General features: G+C 38.1%; 1 protein-coding gene across 3 annotated transcripts in view; it reads right to left on the bottom strand.

Moving 5' to 3' along the window:
- The window catches only part of LOC121735320 (atypical protein kinase C), a 227,865-nt gene that overhangs the window by 171,996 nt on the left and 32,037 nt on the right, over positions 1–23,832 (bottom strand). The window lies entirely within an intron of this gene.

Below are 23,832 nucleotides of genomic sequence, written 5' to 3'. Positions count from 1 at the left end.
AGGAGCATACCACTTAATTTTAAAAAATTACTATACAAACAATTTACTCTACCATTAATCACTCCACACAAAACTTGCAAATAAAGCAGCAAGTCAAACAGCGCACCGCAGCGCACGGCAGCGCGCAGGGAGTCATTAGAGCGCACTCCAACAATAAAGTATAACTTTGCCTTACTTCGAGTATTTTGTACCAGTAATGCCTTGTTTACTTCAGCCGCTTTACCTACAAATTATGGAGGAATGGAAATAGAAAAATGTCAACTGAAAAAGGTTGGTTTTTTCTAGTCACGCTTACGCGTTTCTACAGTAGTTTTAAGAGCATTTTTATATACCCGATGCTTTACAATTTTTTATTAAGGCGCTGTGGTTGTTGCAACTACGTAAAATGGGTTTTTTAAAACACGTTTTTAGTAAAGGAAATGTCATTATTTAAGTATAAAATAAGTACCGTTTTAAAATTGAGAAAATTTCCTATACGCAAAGGTAAAATTCTGCTCGATAGAAAAAAATCTCAAAGATGACTGTTATAACGCTGTTTTTCATAATTAAATCATTTTATGGCTAAATTACACACTTTCTAGAAAAAACAAAAAATGTAGTATATGTGTCGTAACCTAACCTAAACGATTTGATATATTTGATTTGTGTAATACTAAAAACAAAAGGTTTTTACTCCTATTTTCTATTATCAAGGCACGCGGCGAGCGCGTAACAGCCACTGTACAAGGCGCGCTGATATGAATGTTATTTTAATGTCCTTAACGTCGATATTCGTACTGACAGACATCGATCTGCTTATTTTAGGGACTACTGGGCCTTAAGTACTCCTAAAATGTTTTTTATAGTAAATACATAAATAAACGTTTATTCAACAACGTATATTTATATCTCTTTATATACTAGTACTTACTAGGTAATCCTATGTTCTTTCAACCGTGATATCATCTAGTTTCTAAGATGCTTTTAAGTACCGAAAGCTTTTATTCAAGTGAACCAGTGGTTTAAGCGTGAAGAACAACTTTGAAACAGACAGACGCACGTCATATTGAGGGTAGTCTTAGGACAGGATTAGCCAACCTCCTTTCGCGACCATCCTTAGCTGCTACGCGTACAGTTTTTCACAACCATTAAACTCATCAATAAAGAAGCGAATCTTTTAAAAAGAATATTACACCCATCGCTCGCGTGCACATTACCCTCCCCCATCCCCTCCCTCTTGAACCTACTTACCTCCCCTCCCTCGCCTGTTCGATTGTAATTTGGATAACGTAGCGGATATGGGATAACGCAGTCAATCAGTGCGGTGGATATGGAACGGTAAATGGACTTAAGCGCAGAAATGTTATTGGGGTAGTTTATTTAAGTCAATGGAAAGTATCCTCTACGTTGCAGTACTTACGAGCAAGGTCACAGAGCTCTAATGGTGCGCTTATACGGGCAACTAAAATTGCTCAACTCCAGTCAATTCTAGTCAACTTTGACGTCACGACTACATCAAGCAATTTGCGGCAACAAGCAGCAATATTGCGCAATACAATATTGAGTGATGTGGCCATCGAATATTTGAGCGATATGACATTGAGCGATATGAAATAAATTGCTACATATTGCTCCACTAATTGCTCCAGATCGCTCCATTCGTGTCACCGAGCAATTATTGCCCGTGTAAGCGCTTCTTAAGTGCTTAGACAAAAATGTATAGAATTTGACATACCGCCTCGATTGATATCATGGCGCTTGCAATGCGTTATGTCAAATCCCAAATTTTTTACACCTACTTTCGCCACCGAATCTGGTGAATGCATTTTGACTAGGCACTATGGTGTGTTGCGTTATCGAAACGTAATAAAGCGTTGTATGTCAACGCATTGCAAAAACGCACGAAAACACGGTTTAAAACAGAGTAATAATAACTACTACACCGGTTTCGGTGTCGGTGGCCAGTTTCATTGAAACCAGGCCAGTTACGCAGGAGTAATGTTATAGTGCCCAAGTGTGTGCGCAGTACACAAGAGCACTCTCTATTCCTTTACTCCCATAGCCCAGTGGGACGGACGACCGACACGACTGGCGAGAGATCAGGCGCAGGACCGACTTTTTACATGCCCATCCGACGCATGGATCATCTTAATTGTCAGACAAATAAAAAAATGATACAAAAAGTTCAAAATGCTTGTGCTAGGTATTGTCTGACCATCCCTCCTAGAACACATGTTTCTCCTTACATAAACAACGAGAGATGGCTCAATATGGATCATCGTAGGCAACTGCACTTTGCGACGCTCCTTTTTGGGGTTATCAAGCATAAAACACCTCTATACCTCTTTAATAAATTGCAGTGGGCTGGTGACAGTCAGCTGTCCATGACCACCAGGGGCTCGAGCTACTTGCTTATCACTCAATCTCACCACTCAGCCGCGTTTCGAGGAAGCTTTAGACACGTTGCCAGTAAAGTCTGGAATAACCTCCTACCTCCACTAAGAGCCGTAAAGTTTATTGATAACTTTAAGCTTAAATTCAAGCATCACTTATTGCATTTGCAAACAAAAAATAATTATTATTAGTCCAGCCCTAGTAAAATAGTCGTTTATGTTTACAATATTATATTAAATATATTTTTATTTATATACCTACCTATTAAAAACTATTCCTATTTATATATTATATGTACATTATCATATTAACATGCGTTACATTCTTTTTTATAAGTTTATTACATTTTTATGATAATTAACATTATTCATAAATATTTCCCTACACCATGTCAATATTGTAACAAATACCTTAAGGTTCTTGTATCATGTTATATTTAATATCGACCTTTTGTATTTAAACTATTTTATTTCTTTTCCGTTACTTAATTTATGGGGGTAGGGGTTCGCGGAAGACCAGGGACAGCGGCGACTGTCGCTGTCAAAACCTGAGCGGTCCCCTTTTCCTTATTTTTTGGCATTGCACTGCCATAAATATTATGTTGTTTAAATATGCAAATTTTGTTACTTTTATTTTAGGATAGTGCTTTCTTTGTTTTCACATTCTCTCATGTACACTTTTTTTTCTCTTTTGTATTTTTTGTTTATTGTGGTTGTGTAATGTTAAAAATTGGAATAAAGATTTTTTACTTTACTTTACTTTACAATCAGGTGATCAGCCTGCATTGTCCTAACCAAACTTGGAGTCAAGAGCCGCGCTCTAAACCAGAGTACAGCGTTGTTTACCAACTTCATCTCTTGTCCGTCACTCCGTCAAAACAACGCGTGCGACGACAAAAGTTCCTGCGTTTTACATAAACAAAATATGTATTCAAAAACTCAGGAGCGGCGCCGCGTGTGGTGTGGTGGAGGTGTCATACGGCAAAGCAACGGAATACAAATAATTTCCACTTCACATACATAGTTTCTAACTCATATAATATTATAAAACCATAAAGATAATATACCTAGCGGAATAGAGAAACAAAGGCCTGAGCAAGCGAGATGTCACTATCAGTAACACTGCGTGGTAAAAAGAGACGTGTGATACATGACAGCAGCATGCTCTTTTTTTGACGTCCAGTCGGCACGTGCCGCACGTTGACAATTTAATCTCATTGAAATCATGTTCAATCAGTGTATACGTACACATATTTTTACACACAGATGAAACCAATTTCTGTTTCGTTTGACAGCTCGAGATTGTTGCTCTCTTCCGCTAGTATAAAGTTAATATATCTAACTTTATGTTTAAAACGCAGTTATCAAGATAATTGGCAGGCACATATAAAAAACCATAAGAAAATAAAACCAAGGATACCATGTACAAACTTTTATAATCCTGCACCACCGATATTTCATTCGAAATTAGTCTAATTTAGATTCAACATAGGATTTCGTGTGTTCAAGCATACTATTTGATTTCCCAGAAATGGTAACAACGCAGGTGTATTTTTACCTGCATTTCCATGAATTTCAGAACGTAAATCAGAAACTGTATTACAGACTTTGATAATATCTAGAATGTACCAATAATAGGCAAGTAGAGGTGTTATATATATGTCTGAACCATATTTGTTAGAAAACACTTTTTTTTATGAAATAAGGGGGCAAACGAGCAAACGGGTCACCTGATGGAAAGCAACTTCCGTCACCCATGGACACTGCAGCATCAGAAGAGCTGCAGGTGCGTTGCCGGCCTTCTAAGAGGGAATAGGGTAATAGAGGGTAGGGAAGGGAATAGGGGAGGGTAGGGAAGGGAAAAGGGTAGGGGATAGCCTCCGGTAAACTCACTCACTCGGCGAAACACAGCGCAAGCGCTGTTTCACGCCAGTATTCTGTGAGCCCGTGGTATTTCTCCGGTTGAGCCGGCCCATTCGTGCCGAAGCATGGCTCTCCCACGTCAAAGTCAGTATTTTACCACTGCACTACTGTACTAAACAGTATTGCAGTTAGCAATGCAGCGTTTTGTCAAAATTAAAATTTTTGTTTCTATAAAGTTTAAATCTACGCGTTCCCAAAGGGCCTGATTATCAACAGAACTGACAGACAACGAAGTAAACTTATACAAGGTGTAACAAAACTAAGTGATAATAATTTAGAATGTGTACGTGTTCCCTGTAGAGAGTTTACTGTGAAAGTAGCTGCGCTGAAAGACCAAAATTTTTTTCCACTTTTGTATGGGCAAGGGCCCGAGCGTCACGAGTTTCCCCATACAAAAGTGAAAAAAAATTGGTCTTGCAGCGCTGCTACTGTCACAGTGCACTCTCTACAAGGAACACGTACACACCCTAAATTATCATCACTTAGTTTTGTTACACCTTGTATGAGTTCTATTATTTTCTCTTGGTATACGAAACTCAAAAAAAAATCAATTTTGCCCTTAACACTTTCAAAGCAAAAATACACATTTAAATAATTTCCCCGAGTGTACTCGTATTATTTCCCCTCAATACATTAAAGAAACAGTACGAAAGAGTACTCCAAAAGCTGACCGACCGTAAACATTTATGCGGCAATTATTTTTATTTATTTTCATTTGAGGAAAATATGAAACGGGTCAATGAGGCGTTTCCGAGTCGAACCCCGAATTATAGAATTAAATACTCAAATGTGTTTATAATAATTGAAAAAGAAATTTACTGGCACATAAAATAATACTTTTCTTATGTGCCATTTAAAATGAGTATACCTACCAGCCCTTTCGGCATAGTCAAAACTCAAATATAAGCCTCGATTCATATAATTCTGAAAATAAGCAATGGTATCCCACAACCTCTAGTTACCATCATGTCCTGATTGGGTTTGGTATATTAGCCAAAGTATCCCGGAAAATGCACGGTCCGCGTGCGATTTAAAGGAGTGAGCACACTGAGACGGGCCGTGCCGGGGCTCAGCGTGCCGGGGCTCATCGCAAAAATCCGCCTCGATACAATTTGTATGAAAGCGTTGCGCCCCGACACAGTGTGCGCTACGCGCATCCGCTTCCATACATATTGTATGGAGGCGGATTTTAGCGATGAGCCCCGGCACGCTGAGCCCCGGCACGGCCCGTCTCAGTGTGCTCACTCCTTAAAGGCTAGTATTGCATATTTCCTATTGCTACAAAAAGTCTCCGTTTGCTAGGGCCTTAACGATGCCGCGGCCAACATCTAGAAAAGTAATATTTTCGCAACATTTTGTCTAAGTTCGTGTAGTTTACGAGATAGACCGTACGTCTCCAGAGAGCTCCAAATACATTAAGCAAATTCACTCTAATGTTCTGAATAAAATATCACTAATATCCACCTTCCGAGCGACGTGTAAGGGAACAAAAATTTTCATTTTTATGTCTCTGCAGTTTCATCATTACATAGGATTAATGAAACAAAACCGACCAAGAGTGAGCCGAACTAACCAAGGGGTTCCATGGAACTGTAAGAGAACCTCAAAAAAGATTCGATTTACTTTGAGTAGAATATAATAAATTATAATAAATGTATCTTTTTAAGATTTTTTTGAGATAGTTGGTAAACAGATATTGGAGTTTGTAACGGTCGACGTTTTCAAATCAACATCAAACGACAAAACATTTTCAAAATTGTAAGTTACAATTTAGTAAGATTAAGCTCCCCTACTTCTAATTAAGATTTAGTTACAGTTAGAGTTAGTGAGTTTTCTCTATTTACTTTTTAGGGACGAAACCGAAAAAACGACCCTAAAATGGAAATATACACGATAAAGCGGCTAAAAAGTTGCAGAAATCCAGGTTCCAGTTCGAACTTCGTCCGAAACGAACGAGATTCGTCGCGTAAATGGAAATCGAATGGAAAACACTCGATTACCGTAGTTGAAAACGTAACTGCGGGCTTGACTCTCGTGAATATACGGTGCAGTTTTCTAAATTTACGCGCCGTCGCCGTTAACGAAGTGTCTGAAATATAGCCGTCACTGTGTCGGGGTGTACTGATGCCGGGGTATTCTGATGGCCGGGTATTCTGATGTCCTGTTAGAGCGAGGCCATGTAACTGCGTTGTTTTGCCGTCGTCGCAGCGATTACACTCCGTTTCAGGTTGCATAATCATTAATTTAAATATAAAACTAGCCTGTGAACTTCGTGTCACTTTAAAACCTTCCCAGGACTTCTAGGAATATTTTAAGACTAAAATCAGTCAAATACGTTCAGCCGTTTTCGAGTTTTAGCGCGACCAACACATTTGAAAATCCACTTTTATATATAAGAGATTTCCGGTTAATACTCCAAAAACTTGTAAATGGAAGCCGGCCATATTTTTATTTTATAACATTGGGAGGTCAAATAATAATTTCGTCAATGCACACCATTAAGGGGCCTTCTCACGTTGGCTCATGATGGGAAAATATAGGCGATTACGATCGGGTAAATGTCACTACCAATTACGACTAGTTCGACTTTGATTTTACATTGTTGACAGCTTGCACAGAGTTACATGTTTTGGCAAGTAGAGTCTATTGTGGTAGAGGCGACTATAAACACTATATTTTTTGATATTATGATGCGTTGCATGGTAGGTACTTCGTTGAAGTAGCGTGAGAGAAGGCTTATGCATTGCGCTTTCACCGTCTTGTATAATGTCTTGCGTCGCCGCAACGCAGCTGCGTTATTCAGTATGGACAACGCAACGCAATGTAGCTCTCAGGTATTCGGATGTTCAGTCTCCTCTTTCATTGCGTAAATCAACAACACGACTCCACGTTCGTTAGAGGTTTTGATTAGAAAGAGTGTAGCAACAGTAACGTATCCAACTCAAAAGGGATCGTTCAAATCGGGAGCCCATTTGTCGTGCTTCGAATTTAAGGGTGTAGTGCGAATTAAGTTTTCTATGAAGAATTTTACTGCTATTTTTATGGCACCACAACCGAAATGCCACAATTCCATATTTATTACACTAAATTTCTTTTTAGTACTTTGTGAGAAAACTCGCACTAGCCACCAGTTGACTTTTTAGGCGATAAATTGAACCTAAACAGCAGATATATTTTATACGTGGGAGAGCCATGCTTCGGCACGAATGGGCCGGCTCGACAGGAGAAATAAAACGATCTCACAGAAAACCGGCGTGAAACAGCGCTAGCGCTGTGTTTCGCCGAGTGAGTGAATTTACCGGAGGCCCAATCCCCTACCCTATACCCTTCCCTACCCTCCCCTATTACCCTATTCCCTCTTAAAAGGCCGGCTACGCACCTGCAGCTCTTCTGATGCTGCGAGTGTCCATGAGCAACGGAAGTTGTTTTCCATCAGGTGAACCCGTTTGCTCGTTTGCCCCCTTTTTTTTCATAAAAAAACTCGACCAGACTAACTAAAAAACCACTGCAAGTTAGTAGTTCTGATCATTTCCGTCTAAAATTTAGACGGAAAATGTTAGGAGCATTAGACTCTAAATCATAAAATATCTCTAAGTGCAACAGTAAACTTCAATATGGAAGAAATAGGAATAATAATCACCGCTAGCTAGATGTTGTGTGGAAAACTTTAGACTTTAATTTATAAACTCGTACACAAGAAAATGAAAAAAAAAGCAAGAGTCGAACGCTTCTGATGCATTGCGGGCGACCTACATCCAGCAAATAATGTAACCTCGCCGAGCGTTCTCTAAACGCTATGTTTAGCTTACTACACACAGCTTTATACTATCGTCAATGTCGATTAAGTGAATGAAAAAAACTACAGGGTACTTAGGTATATTGCATTCGATATTTTCAACAAAGGAGTGAAATAAAAATGTATGGGAAATGTATATCAAATCTAATACATTTTCGATAACTTTTTCTATCGAAATTAACAATGCAATTAGCTAAGTCAAAGATAGCAAACCTAATTAAATTAAAATAATTTACTGCTTAGCTCAGGCTCAGCTAAGCTTTCTGGCACTTTGGCAGACCACTTTTTAAAAGTTTTTTGAGTTAAGTACCTGTTTTAATACTACTCTTGATTGACTAACACCACAACACTAACCAATATACGACTCTGTTAAATACAAAAACTACAGTCAAAAACCCAGGAAATAAGCATTAATGACCTACGCCTTTGGTGTAATACTAAGTCAATCATGTTGTAGTGTGAGAGGAATAAAAGACAATGTAATTTAATATTCAATTAATAAATTATACAAACATAAATTAACAGAGAGTTTTTAACTATTCTGTTAAAATAAAAAGGCCACATCGTCGTATCGCAAAAACAGTCCACAAATTGTGTACAACCAGCGTCAGTAATTGTGAACTGGTGCAAGATTTCCGTTTTTGTGTGGCAACACTTTTGGCGCGGTTCGCCTCCGGTGTTGCCCATTCCAAAACTTTGCAAAGTCAAATTATTTCTTGCCTAATAAATGCGAGTTTTCGGGACGACTGTTGTATGTAACTTCTTTGGCATTATTGCAAATATTATGTACTTATATTTTACTTTCGTCACTTTAAATTGGATAGACAGAACACGTAGACCCTAATGTTATGGAAATTGTGTATTTTATAATAATGAACATTGATTGACTTACCTTTGACGATCCAGGAATACGTATACCATAAGAAATGTGACATGTATACCAATCCCTGATTCTTTTTTCAGCGTCTTCAAGGTCTTTTTTCCTAAAGTTAGACTTATATACTTTAGAAAAAAAAGACCTTTTATTGAACTTTAAATAAAAAAAATATAAACGCATCTAACAAAACCTAACAAATAAAACTTTTAAACCCAATAAGACTTACCTTTCGCTGCCTGCGAATCCGACAATCAATATAAGCCCAGCAGTGGATGAATTAATTTGTAGCGGACCCAGCAGAAAGCCTTGGGGTACGCCGCTCGGCCCCAAATTAACGAAATCTCGCCCGCTCTGAAGCCTTAACTTACCTGTAACAAAAATTATAACCTTAATTGACGAATATATTGAAGTACTGACTACTGAATAATAATTGAGGAAGGATTCATTAATAAAAAGTATCTTATATCACGAAAAGGATATCGCAATAAAATTTGTAATAAAAACATTTAAGATACATAGTTATAAATTACAATACAATAATACTATTATAGATGGTCAAATTGAAAATGTCCAAATAAACCAAATATATTCTGATTCAACCAAATATGTAAAATTGTCCTTCAGACCCTAAATAGTTTTTTAATTACTTATTTAGTTTTAAGAAAGTTATAATCCCGATAAAAATATGGCCTGGCTCACTTTCTGCTCGATATTTTAAAAAAAATTTGGTGCAACGAAGTCGCGGGTAACATCTAGTGTAAATATATATAGATTGCTCTATTGGCATAGATCAGTCTTTCCCAAAGGTTAAGAGGAGTCCACACCGCCCTTTTTTCCATACAAACGTTGTCCCCTGTTTCCTCCCTGGATAATGCTAGTAGAGTTATAATTTTTTTCCTGAATATCTACGACCACTAATACAATGTCCCTATGTTTTCTTTTTTTTCATATTTTAATTATTAAATAAGATATGAACGTTCAAAAACCCAAAAAAATGGCCAGATTTTCCGCTGTGTTCAAACGTTCAGAAAACAGATTTGGCTAGATTATACAAAAAAAAAGCAAAACATAGGAACACAGCTCAAGCCTTTTTGAAAAAAGTACTTAAATCGGTTAAGTTTTGGAAAAGGAATCAGGGGACAACGAATCGTTGATTTTCTGGATTTTCTGCAGTTGTCTCTATCGCGTTCTGCGGTATAGGCTTGAGGTAAGGGAGACAGCTATAGATATTACACGTGCTTTTTTTTCATTTCTCTAGCCCCTGGTATCCTCTTAACGCCCCCTCGTGGGCGCTGAAGGTCTAAAGGGGGACCCAGGTCCACTGTGGGACCCAGAAAAAAATAGGGGCGTTGTGTGATTGGGGTGATTTATTTTATCTGGAAACCTTCAAGAAAAGAGCGTATTCCCTCTTAAAAGGCCGGCAACGCACCTGCAGCTCTTCTGATGTTGCGAGTGTCCATGGGCGACGGTAGTTGCTTACCATCAGGTGACCCGTTTGCTCGTTTGCCCCCTTATTTAATTAAAAAAAAATCTGGATACATTTCAAATTGAAACAATGGGGGCGCTAAAACATATTTTTTTCTCAAAGTGGGCAGTAGATAAGTTTGGGAACCCCTGGCATAGATCATTCATCATACATAACGATAATGATAATGATGAACGAAAAACAAAAGGTTATGATATTATCGAACAAACATTACGGGAAGTTTATTATATTTTAATGAACAAAACCGTGTACTCGCGCCGGTATTGTGCAACATGGCATGTAACAGAGGAAACACCGACGAATGGGTATACCATAATATCATTGCAGAAGTGTGCAGTATTTATTATTATGTCACAACTCACATCACATAACAACTACTCCATAAAGCGTCAATGAATGCATGTTTCTTAACACTCTTAACTAACTATAAATGTATATTTATAAATAACTAGCTGTCCCGGCAAACGTTTTTTTGCCATATAAAGTATTTCGCCCGTATTATTTTGTTGAAGTGACTAAATAAGTATGTCACCATGGCAACGTCCATCGCTATCCCGTTGCACAAACAATGGTCGCCGTCAGTCTCGAGTTGCAATAATTTACTATTATTTATTCAACAAAGGCAGTTATCAATATAAAAAGTACCCAGTAGCCGATTCTCAGACCCACTGAATATATACATATAAAATTTGATTAAAATCAGTACCTAAAGCCGTTTCGGAGGAGTACGCGGCCTAACATTGTGACACGAGAATTTTATACTTATATAAGAAGATTAAAAAGAATATTTTAAAATATGGATTGTACTTGTATTTTTATAGATATCTCAACTAAGTAATATAATTGAAAATACAAAGAATATTAACTTTATAGTAATGTATTCGATCGGTCTAAAGATTATCGTTGTTTACAAGTAGTTTCGAATTGTTTTTTCTATACCTACTTATCATTCACCACAGTGCCGCAGATTGCTAATTATTTCATGGCATATTTTATATTTATCAACTTTTACTTATCACTCACCACAGTGCCGCAGATTGCTAATTATTTCATGGCATATTCATCTCCTCTTTATTTAATTTTCTTCTGAACGATTACATAAAAGACCTAGATAACTATTTTCACCACACAATACCGCTACGGTAGTAAAACCCAGTTTTCAACTGTTTAACCGGCCGTTAAATGACACGGCGCACTAAGTGGAACAATTTGAGCGATTGTTTAAAAAAACAATAGCGAAAGCGACGCGCTTATCTAAATTATGTTATAGGAATTAGTCAGATACCTATCAAGCGCAGTCGTAGTCACTGAGCAGGAAATTGATACTTTTCTACATGTTTACAAGGATGTAGAAATTTTAGTTTTTGTTTTAAACGTGGGAGAGCCATGCTTCGGCACGAATGGGCCGGCTCGACCGGATAAATACCACGTTCTCACAGAAAACCGGCGTGAAACAGCGCTTGCGCTGTGTTTCGCCGAGTGAGTGAGTTTATCGGAGGCCCAACCCCTCTCCCCTATCCCCTACCCTATTCCCTTCCCCTACCCTATTCCCTTCCCTACCCTCAACTATTCCCTTCCCTTCCCTTCCCTACCCTCCCGTATTACCCTATTCCCTCTTAAAAGGCCGGCAACGCACTTGCAGCTCTTCTGATGCTGCGAGTGTTCATGGGCGACGGAAGTTGCTTTCCATCAGGTGACCCGTTTGCTCGTTTGCCCCCTTATTTCATAAAAAAAAAATGGATATGAGAAATAATACGCTTTCCAATTACATCCATCCATACAATTATTATAAACGAGAAAGAGAGCCTGTCTTACCAATTTTGCTGAAATTTGGTATGAAGATACTTTGAGTCCCGGGAAAGGACATAGGATACTTTTTATCCCGGAAAAATGTATGATTCACGCGCGATAAACTAAACGGAGTTGCGACCGTCACCTAGTGAGAAAAAACACGCACTCCAATTTCATCCATCATGATTCGTGTATCATTTTGAATGTGTATAACTGAATTTTGAATTGCCACTGGTGTCATTTCGAGTGCCTGTTTTCCATCCATGTCCCCAAGACAACATCAATAATCATTATGATATCCTCGATGGTGAGTACTGTTTTTCCAATGACAGATGACGACATTCATATTTTTTATCTATTCAGAAAATCACGGTAAAAATCATAATATGTTATGCAGTAACCAAACAACCATTAAGAATAATGATGGTGATATCATTCGAAATTAGAATTTCGCTAAATCCTAACCAAAAGAATGATCAAATAACAACAGTATAACGCAAAATCTAGATACTCATCCACGTTTAAGACAACATCTATCCGATATCTTTTAAATTAATATAACATTCGTGGACAATACCCGCATTTGGAGACAATATAGGTGTCTCCGGGGAGACGGCCAATTAACAGGTTAGTGCGATCCCCGGCTAGATTGTCCTTAATTAAGCGACCCCGCATCTGCGGCGCCTCTATCGGATACTTTGTATTGCTTCCAGTTTGACGTCAGAACGTACGCAATAGCGCCATCAGCCATGGCTGAGTTTCGTTCCTAGCATCCCCAAAACCTTAAGAAATAGTCCATTCTTTGCTAGCGCAGCAATTCTGTATTTTATTATAGTGTACTAACTGTTCCGGTGAACTTCGTGTCACTTCAAAACCTTCCCTGGACTTCTACGAATATTTTAAGACTAAAATTATCCCAATCCGTTCAGCCGTTTTCGAGTTTTAGCGTTACTAAATCAATTGAAAATCCATTTTTATATATATAGATAAACTCCCGAAACTTAAAGTATCTCCATATCAAACATCTTAGTCTCAAGCGTGTAGGACAGAGATAGAAATACAGACAGACGAACAGTTTTTCTTTTCCTTATTTTTTTTCCATTAACCTTTATGGAAATATTCTATACAAATGTAGATCTCTATATTTGTATGGAATATTTCCATTAAGGATAAGGTATAAGTCAATCTAAAACAGTCCAGGGTTTTTGGACCTAAATAATATCCTAATCTAGTTTAAATCCTAATCTAATTGAAGTTGAAAACGTCTAATAGTTAAATCAAAGTTACACTCGATTCGTAAAATAGGCATGACGACTATTTTTTTCCTTATTGGTAATTGAAAGACCTCTCAAAATAGGAACATCGGTGAAAGAATGACTATGATAACTTAAAAATTCACCAAGATATTATGACAAATGACAATTCAAACATCTCATAAACGGACCTGCTCGAAATGCTCCATACAAAGCTGCTAATCGATTATGACGTCACCGTAGAGTAGCTTGTAGGCATCGCGGGAGAACTTTGTTCGATAGCTATATTAATTATAGCGTTTATGAAAGTGGTTTCATAACAAAAATTGCTTTATTTTACATTAAAGTTATCGAATGGTATACAAATATTAAGAAATATACTTAATTGAAAAAACTTGAATATCCAACTTTGAAAGCGCATAACAAAAAAAAAAAATACAAAAGTTATCAAGCTGAAATTTTGTAAACACTTATTTTTTAAAGTCATTTATTTATTTTAGTAACAGAATTCTCAAATCTTTGACCAGCCCTACTAGACAAGTGGTAAGCGATTATCGTAAACGCCAACAAAATGTATGCGATTTGACATACGTCATCGCTTCGGTAGCGAATACTAATGTCAAATCCCATACATTTTGTTGGCGTTTACGATAATCGCTTGACACTTGTCTCTAGGCCCTTGTCATCATCCCTATATTCGCGATCGCTTGTCAATTTGGCTACACAGTCTGTACTCTGGACAAGTCTATTCCTGATTTAAATTCACGTCTCCTGACTTAGGTTTAAATATTTAAACGTCTGTCTGCAAGGCACTGTTTTAGCGGTTCTATTTTAAAAGTCAGTTTGAACATCGATTTTCGATTAAATATAACGACTTTTTTCGTATCAATGAAAGAAAAGGCGCTATGTTTCGACCAACTCTTTGCAAAATAATTTTCTAGATGCTTATTTACTAGTTACCATGAAATATGGAGCTGAGCATTTTAAAGGAACATCCCCAAAAGGACATCAGCTCTGTCCAGGCATTAAAACTTTTCAACATACATATTTTTGTACCATATTCTGGCAAATAAAATATTCGAATTGAATATTATGCTTGCTTAATATTATAGTAGTTGTCGCCTGATCTATGATTTAGCTACGAACTCAGAAAAACTTCAATAGTTTATAATTGTGGCACAAACTAACCCTACTACGTGATATTTTACCAATCTATTTAAATATCAACTTATGTAAACGTTAATTCATAATTGATCTGCTTCACTGCCATTATGCTCGCCTTACCTATATCAAGCTTTATATAAGTTGGTAAAATAGCATCTATATGGGTTTTTAGCTCAGCATCCATAAACAATAGCTATAATAGCTGGTCCAGATCCGGTCCACTCCAGAGATTGGTATTGCACAATCTTCCATTGACTGGAATATTCAGCGCGTTATTGTCTACAGAATGGATTTTATAATGGCTTGCGCTAGGCTGGGATATAGCCAATCGCTTGATGAAATTAGTTGATATTTGCATTTACTACTATTTTATTACTTTGAATTAAATTAAAATAGTTTTATTTCTATTTGAAAAAGGAGCGTCCGTGGCCTAATGGGTAGACCTTCGGTTCGCACTCCTAGAGAGTGCAGGTTCGAACCCGGGTGGAGGCGTGTACCTATGAGACATTTTCTGATCTCAAGTACATAATACGGACGCTCGTACGGTGAAGGAAAACATCGTGAGTGATCAAACCCGCACATAGTTGGTCCCAGACGTATTGACTAGTTCTTTCCTCTGGACTAGGCCGACTATGATGCGAGAATGCCGTATGCGCTTGGGCAACCATACGGACATTTAAAAATCTTGTCCCAGGCACTACAATATTTGAGGAGTGGTTACTTCGCTCTGAAAAATACTGTATAAATCATCCACAACGGATGTAAAGGCCTAGTTTTTTATTTGAAACAACCTGTGTTGACAGTTGACCTACCACCGATTGGGGAACCCCGGCTAGAAGAACCGGCGTAAGAAACTTGCACGTCGCCACTTATTACCAAAAAAGTGGAAAATTGTCCTTTTTATTATTAACTTACGAGGTAGGTAATCTATGTGAATAAGAACTCGCTACCGATTTTCTAAAATGTATAGATAAATTTTTGAAAAGGGTACATTAAGGTAAGCAAACTCCAAAAGTTTGGAAGACAGCGAACAGTTTTAAAAGGAAGTTGTCGCAAAAGTAACCTTCTCTAAAATTTATCCCGTAAACAACATTTAAAAGGTTGACTGGTAGATAATGCCCCTTAGTGGATAAAGTTTTTTAAATAAATAAATAAAGGCAGTCTTCGATCCCCCATTACAATCATCATTATAAACAAAAGCTTATCTTATGGCAAAAACTTAGCCGATCACTGTCATAAACTGATACCTCTCCGTCTTCTGACATGACAGTCTGATTCCCGGCACCAAAAATATAAGCAATCCTAAAAGACACCCTCGAATCGCGTAACTCGAAACTCGAGAATTTAAATTAATACCACAATGTACCACGAGTGGATGAAGTGGGTAACTAACAATTTGAAAACTGACGTTTGCATAAATGGAGGATTTAGGTCTGGGAAATGATTTAAAGTCAAAAAAAAACTTTAGAGGTGTCAAGGGACACCCGAATGGAACGAAGTTATTTCTTATGTTCAAATAACCTGTATACATACACTCAAAAGAAATATTTAAAAAAAACGCCATCTATTGACGCCCAGGAATACTAACAACGCGTCGCTGTTTATTTTATAAAACGCCATCTAGTTGACGCACAGGAATACTTACTATCAACGCCCTTTGCCCCTAACATGCAGGTACTAATAAAAAAGTGTCGAGGTCAAATCAAGGTCAAATATCGTTCTGTCTAGCCTTCAGATTTACGCCGAACGATAAAGATATAATATTAGCTAGATGATGGATTAGGTACTTCCCTACAACACAACGCCTCCGTGGTCTAGTGGTTAGAGCGTCGCTCTCGACTCCGGAGGTCGTGGGGTCGAATCCCGCGTTGGAAACATGTTATTTCCAAGTTTGGTTAGGACAATGCAGGCTGATCACCTGACTGTCTGACAAGTAAGATGATCCATGCGTCGGATGGGCATGTAAAAAGTCGGTCCTGCGCCTGATCTCTCGCCAGTCGTGTCGGTCTTCCGTCCCACTGGGTTATGAGAGTAAAAGGAATAGAGAGTGCTCTTGTGTACTGCGCACACACTTGGGCACTATAAAATTACTCCTGCGTACCTGGCCTGGTTTCAATGAAACCGGCCACCGTCACCGAAACCGGTGTGGGGAGTATTATTATTTATTATTATATTATTACAACACAACAAGGTTCTATTCAAATATAAGGGAAAAAATTAGTAATTTCTCTAGATTATGTTATAAACTGTTAGTTATCTGTTGTACCTGCTTCATCCACTCGTGTCTTCAATTTCGCTCGGGGGCCGAAAAATCCCTAATTCCATTCAATCGATTGGACTTTAATTAAAATACGAATGAAGGCGATATTCAATAATTAAATTAATAAGTCCAATGTTGGGGATGTGTCAGCCTCTGTACGGTCGACCCAAAATACCACATTGGGATATAACTGCATACACCCTGACTAGTATTATACATGCGAAAGTGTACATCTGTTTGTCGGCTATTCTCGCACGATTAAGGGTGAAGCCAAACAAGCGTAATTTGTGAGTTGTGACTTGTGAGTCGCAGAATTTCGGTTGGCAGAAATTCTGTCGCATTCAGTTTCATACAAAAGTCCTGTTTGATTTACACGAGCGTAATTTTGTGAGTCATGATTTGTATGAAAAATAATTTACGCGACCGAAATTCTGCGACTCACAAGTCACAAATTACGCTCGTTTGGCTTCACCCTAAGCGCTCTTACAGACGAACGGCACGGCCGCCGACCGCCGTCGACTGCCGCCGACACGTGTCGTCGTCTGCCGTCGACTGTCGCCGACGCGTGCCGCCGACACGTGCCGATCGTCTGTAAGCACAAAGTAGATTTTGCTGAACATACTAGAACTATAAAAGCGAAAATTCGTCTGTTCATCTGTTACTTCTTCACGCTTATAATCACAAAGCTAATTTTGCTGAAGTACGAAGTGACTCAAGTCCCAGGAAAAAGATTAAGGGCCTGTTTCACCACTTCCTGATAAGGTGCCGGATAGGCTAGCCACAACTTTTTTGACAGATTCTCCATACTCTATCTGTCAAGTTAAGTGGTGGTAGCCTATCCGGCACTTATTAGTAAGTGGTGAAACAGGACCTGGAAATATTTTTCACCCTAAAAAAGGGCGATTCTAGCTCGATAAACGAATTACAACGTAAGGAAGTTGCAGGCAACATCGAGCAGGGTAAGTAGAAAATTGTTACACCGGATATTGTCAGAACATCCGGTTTATTAAGGCCGCCCCAGACTTAATTGTATACCCAGGATATCCAATATTTCATATTACTGGGGCGAAAATCGACACAATTTATTGTTTAATCTAGCGCAATACAAATGAACGAGCGACAGGATAATAATTTGCCGAGTTATGTACTTGAATTTTTAATGGATACTGTATAGCAGCGGTAGGCAACAGGCGGACCGCGGTCCGTATGCGAAATATTGTAATGTATTATTATATACCGAGTATCAATTAATACATAGTTATGGTATACGTATACTTTAAATTATAATATTTTTAAGCTACAAGGACAAGTGTTTTTTTCTGGACCTCGTAAAATTTTCCCACAGTATGCGGACCCCACCAAAAATTACTTGCCGATCCCTGCTGTATAGCATCTACACTGAACATGCGGCCAGCCGGAGTTCAACAATGGTCCGCGTTTAGTTAAAAATATTTGTAAGCCTGTTGCTAATTTTGAATAACGTTTTTTTAACCCTAAATAACTGTAATGGTTGCGGCCCGCAATATTAAGACTAAAAGTGTTTTGGCCCGTATAAAAAAAGGTTGAGTACCGCTGCTGTGTATCTATTAGCTAGGCTAGCTGCATTCCTCTTTCAGGTCTTGGCTAATGGAATCAACTAATTCCAAGGGGACATCCTGTTCAAACAGTATAGGTTTAAAAACTTGTGTGGAAAGATCCACCCAAAAGTTACAAGTTTACCGTGGCATGGTATACACGAGTATATTAACACACGTTTTCTACTTCAAAAAGTAACTATTATTATCCAAGTCTGGCAAAAAACTGGGCCTTTACATCCGTTGTGGATGATTTATACAGTATTTTTCAAAGCGAAGTAACCACTCCTCAAATACTGTAGTGCCTAGGACAAGATTTTTAAATGTCCGTATGGTTGCCCAAACGCATACGGCATTCTCGCATCATAGTCGGCCTAGTCCAGAGGAAAGAACTAGTCAATACGTCTGGGACCAACTGTGTGCGGGTTTCCTCACGATGTTTTCCTTCACCGTACGAGCGTCCGTATTATGTAGTTGAGATCAGAAAATGTCTCATAGGTACACGCCTCCACCCGGGTTAGAACCTGCACTCTCTAGGAGTGCGAACCGAAGGTCTACCCATTAGGCCACGGACGCTCCAAGTCTGGCAAACCATATCATTATGTGTACGAGACGAGAGTACGGAGCACAATACGAATTCACTGTATCTACCGCGCACTGTAAAACTCTGGAACGAACTGTATTTCCGGACCAATACAACCTGCAAACCTTCAAGAAGAGAGCGTATTGTCTCTTAAAAGGCCGGAAACCTGCATCTATTCTAATGTTGCGAGTGTCCGTAGGCGATAGTAGTTGCTTTCCATCAGGTAACACGTTTGTTCGTTTGCCCCTTATTTCATAAAAACTAGCTGACCCATCAAACGTTGTTTTGCCAGATAAATTATTTCTAGCACCAACATAAAAAGTAGATAAAAACCTATTCTTAGGCCTAACGAATGTACAATACAGATACAAAATCTCATTAAAATCGGTTGAGCCGTTTCTGAGGAGTTCGCACACAAACACTGTGACTCGAGAATTTCATACATTAAGGCCGGTATAAATAGTCAGTACTCAAGATGCATCTCGGTCTCGAGACGCGGTTTGGCTCTACGATTGGTCCAAATTTTGACAACCAACCAATCACAGAGCCTGAACCGTGTCTTGAGACCGAGATGAATCTTGAGTACTGACTATTTATACCGGCCTAAGAACACTCAAACCATAGAGACAAAAGTAATGAGTAATAGCTTTTCCAGCAGATTGTGAAACCCGTGTAGCGGATGCGTCGTCGATGGACCGTGTCGCGGGCGCGGCGTCACGCGTCACGGGCGTGACACGGTAACCCGCGATCGCCGTGACACTTTCTGTTTACTCAGAAAATTGTAGCGCACTGCGTGTCCAAATTGAGTGGCAATGATTAAAATGGGGAAGCGAATGTACCATCGAGGAAATTCATAGGCAGTTGACAGACCCATGTCGTTTAGTCGGATCAGAGTAGACAGAATTATAGAGTATGCCGTCTTAGAACTGATGTTGAAATTTTTAAATTTGACGTGATATGACGAAAATCGTCGCTAGGGTTGTTAAATTGTTACCTACGAATTTAAAACTATGACATATTCGCTGCTGATTTAGCCTCACTTTTATTCAGCCTATCTGTGATAGAAAGATGTGCTTATCAAATGTTTGAGTTTTAATAGATAAACAAAGTGTTTTACTCCTAGAGTTCCGGCAGAAGAGGAAACGAAACAGCCGTCGTCCGTTAGAAAGAGAGGGTAGTATGAATTCCTCTACGGCCTACGTCGTCGAGTAGGAGATCTCCTCTCCATCTTCGAAATTTTTGATCCAGTCACGTGTTGACGCAAATTTTTACCCGCCCCAAAAGAAGAGCACAAAATAAATTTTCACTCCAAAATATCGCCAAATGATCAGCAAGCTTTGTCTATCCAAACCAAGAACCTCAATTGCTAGCTATATCGCAGATAAGCAGTGATTGCCGTTCCGCTGAGCGATATCGTTATTGGCGTATCGGAAGCTCTAACCGTTGTAGATACTGTGATTTATACAGTAGATACGCTTATACGTGCGATTGGTTTGTCTTTGGTAAGTGTTTCTGTAGTCAAATGAACTGCGGGGCTAAAATGGTTACATTTAGCAATCCCTCTCAGTCAATTCTGCAAATTAATTGTCAAAACTGTCAAACTGACGAATGTCAAATTAGTAAAATTACTGGACATGAATTGCAAGCAGAGTGACCATTTTGCGATTTAAATGAATCATATTATTATTCAAATAAATATGATTCTCCAAAACGACCATTTTAGCCCCGCTGGGACCTGGGTAGTCAACAAACAACTTCAATAATTTCAACAGCGAATTTATAAATGTGGCAACTGCCGCGCTCAGAGACGAATATTAATCACTTAACTGCTACGAATAATAAAAACTAAGGAAACGTAACTCCCATACTATTACCGTTTTGTTCCTTTCGAACTGTCATGTAACGTCGGCCTAATACCGCTCAAGGCCACCTAAATAAATGTATTGAAATGTGTAACCTAAGGTACACATTTTTGACAAGTATTGTAGAGCATGTTTTTTGACGGAGTTACTTTTCCTTAGTTTTTAATTTATTATTCGTAGCTTAACTGTAATTGAATAAAGAATTTGATACGAAATGTATGACGGTTAATGTCAAAATCTCCATTTAATCAATGTAATTATTGATATTCGTACAACTCTGATACGGTGACTTTTTAACCGACTTCAAAAAAAGGAGGTTATCAATTCGACGCGTATGTATGTAATATTTCTAGAACTAAGCTAACAAAATTACATCGTGTAGCCGCTCAAAATGTTTGGTTCAATCAACAATGCAAACGTCTAAATGTTGTTCCTAATAATTATATTTCTGCTGTCCAGTTTTTGTATATGTTAATCTATAGCAGCTTCTGAACAAATGTGCTTCAAAAGTGTATATACAGTGTGTAACAAAAATAAGTGATAATACTTTAGGGTGTGTACGTGTTCCTTATAGAGAGTTCACTGTGAAAGTAGCAGCTCTGAAAGACGAACTTTTTTTTTCGCTTTTGTACGGGCAAGGGCCCGAGCGTCACGAGTTTCCCCATACAAAAGTGAAAAAAAATTTTGGTCTTTCAGCGCTGCTACTTTCACAGTGAACTCTCTACAAGGAACACGTACACACCCTAAAGTATTATCACTTATTTTTGTTACACCCTGTATAATATGTATGTATGTATGTTTTTATGTTTGTGCACGCATATCTCCGGAACTACAAGTCCTATTGAAGTGATTCTTTTTTGCTGTACTAGGTATTGTTCAACTTAGGGAATACTGAAAGTTTCATCAAAATCGGTTCAGTATTTTTTGAGATAGGGAATTTTTATTCTTAATTACGTACAATAATTTGAAGTCGGTTTTATATTTTTTAAATAAAATACTATTAAATATTTTACATTATCTTTGGTCAGGTAAGTGCTTGTGCATGATCGAAATAAATTGGGCATACTGCACCTTCGTAATTATGGTGGCAAAGATGGTTATACACATCAGAATCCAACGGAGAGATGGGCACATAAAACATCAGAAATTCTCTACAAAAGGGCGTAAACTTGATAGTAATCAAAACGAAAATGTGACCTCGGTTTGATAAATAATTTACATATTTACATCTACCCGCATATTTTCGAATTGTTTGTCATCTACCCTGTTCAGATCAGATCACCTCGGATCAAAGTGATCCTTATGTCCCTGACATAAAGGTCCTGTCGGGGTAAAAAAAAGAACGGCATGTAAAAAGCACTGAGAAAGGTTTTTTTGACCTTTGTAACATTAATATTTAACGCGCAGGTCGGTTTTGTTACGCGAAATTGAATTAACCGTTTTTATACGTGTTAATTTTTTGCTTTGGTGCTAATGAAAAAATAAAGGGATGAAAATAGACGCTGGTGAAAATTGTATTCGGCCCGCTAGGGTTATAATGCAGGAGATAAGCGTTATCAGGGCAACGAGTAAAGATTATTATAACTTCTATTTTTTAGCTGTTTATTAAATACTAGATGTTGTACGTAACTTTATTTGCGCAGAAGTTCATTTATCGCAAAGTAGTCGTATATTTTATTAAAACACTGTCGTATGATATTATCACTATCAGGTAACCGGTATCCCTGACTCTCCTCCAGAGTAAAAATTGAAATCGATTCAGCGGTTGTGATTTGTGTATGTGTGCGTGTGTGTGTGTGTGTGTGTGTGTGTGTGACAGTGACACATATTATATATTTTTATAATGGATCGTTTATTCGCTATTTTCCTTAATCTCTATATCTAATAAGTTATAAAATACTTTTTAAATAGACAATTGATAAGTTTTTATTCTGAGGACACGTTTATGTAATTTATGATTTAATTTGATTGCTTTTGGTGTACTTCAATTTCTTTTCACCGTAACTAATTTCGTTAGATATTAACGAAAAAAATAATTCACGCTTATACTAACACTTAATCATTCATTTCACACTAAAATCATAATTTGATAGTAAATTAAATATACCTTCACCGCTAGAGCAAATTGAAACAACCGTAGTTTTTTTGCTGCTAAATTGCATGGTGTATTGTTAAAACTGTACTCGGTGAAATTATCTCCTGTAACTGTTTATTTTTTGTCGCTGTTACACCTCAACAACTGTCGTCTGTCATCGAGGTAATTGATTCATGCAAATAACCTACGTTATTTGGTCGGGTTGTGTTAAGACTTTAGTCACGAATCTCGTGATCTATCTGATATGCTTGACATAGCTCGACCAAAATACATAGAACTAACATAATATATCTATTAAAAAAAGTTCACTCGAGTAATTACTATATTATATACCGTCGGAAACAGGATTTTTGGCTTATGTTCAAACAGAAGATTTAAAGAAACTAACAAAGTACAGAATTCATTTTTATTTATACGTGGGAGGAGCCATGCTTCGGCACGAATGGGCCGGCTCGACCGGAGAAATACCACGTTCTCACAGAAAACCGGCGTGAAACAACGCTTGCACTGTGTTTCGCCGAGTGAATGAGTTTACCGGAGGCCCAATCCCCTGCCCTATTCCCTTCCCTACCCTCCCCTATTACCCTATTCCCTCTTAAAAGGCCGGCAACGCACCTGTAGCTCTTCTGATGTTGCGAGTGTCCATGGGCGACGGAAGTTGCTTTCCATCAGGTGACCCGTTTGCTCATTTGCCCCCTTATCACATAAAAAAAATAGTACTTTGTCATTTACATCTTTAATAATATAAGGAAATTTATATCTTATTTTACTGTTGCGTGTTAAAATTTCCGAAACG

The sequence above is a fragment of the Aricia agestis genome, chromosome 17 (assembly GCF_905147365.1).
Source record: "Aricia agestis chromosome 17, ilAriAges1.1, whole genome shotgun sequence".
Lineage (NCBI taxonomy): Eukaryota > Metazoa > Arthropoda > Insecta > Lepidoptera > Lycaenidae > Aricia > Aricia agestis.
The sequence above is the reverse complement of the archived record's forward strand: the minus strand, read 5'-3'. Positions and strand labels throughout refer to the sequence as shown.